The following is a 593-nucleotide window of genomic DNA, read 5'->3' as shown; positions in this document are numbered from 1 at the left end:
CTTTGGGGAATATTTAGAATCTAGTGATTCTTTTTCTTGTTCCAAACTTTTTATAGCTTTCTTGGCTTTTAGACAACCTGACCAGGTTATGTCTGAAGCATCTGTTTCTACTATTAAATAGTCATTTTCTTCTGGAATATAAAGTTCTGGAAGTTTTTCGCATAATTCTTTAATTCTTTGAATTTGCATACTATCTTTTTCATCCTATTTCCATTCTTTTTTAGTACTTATTTTTGGAAATAAGCTTTTAGTGTATTCTGTTATATTCTTTAAAAATCCTTGATCAGAAATATAATTTAAGCATCCTAAAAATCTTTGTAATTGTTTTCTATCTTCTATTTTATTAGGAAATAAATTTACCTTTTCTAGAACATTTGGTTGAAGTTTTAACTTTTCTTGAGTGGATAGAATTAATCCAAGAAATTCTATTTCTTGTTTTTCTATTCTTGCTTTCTTTTTGCTAAGAACTAATCCTTTTTCTTTACATCTTTCTAAAACTATTAATAATTTTTGAAGATGATCTTCTTTATCCTGTTTTGTAAAAACTAGTATATCATCAATGTACACTAAAACAAATTCATTTAACTCTTTTA

The sequence above is a fragment of the Arachis duranensis genome, chromosome 2 (genome assembly GCF_000817695.3).
Source record: "Arachis duranensis cultivar V14167 chromosome 2, aradu.V14167.gnm2.J7QH, whole genome shotgun sequence".
In the NCBI taxonomy this organism is placed as follows: domain Eukaryota; kingdom Viridiplantae; phylum Streptophyta; class Magnoliopsida; order Fabales; family Fabaceae; genus Arachis; species Arachis duranensis.
The sequence above is the reverse complement of the archived record's forward strand: the minus strand, read 5'-3'. Positions refer to the sequence as shown.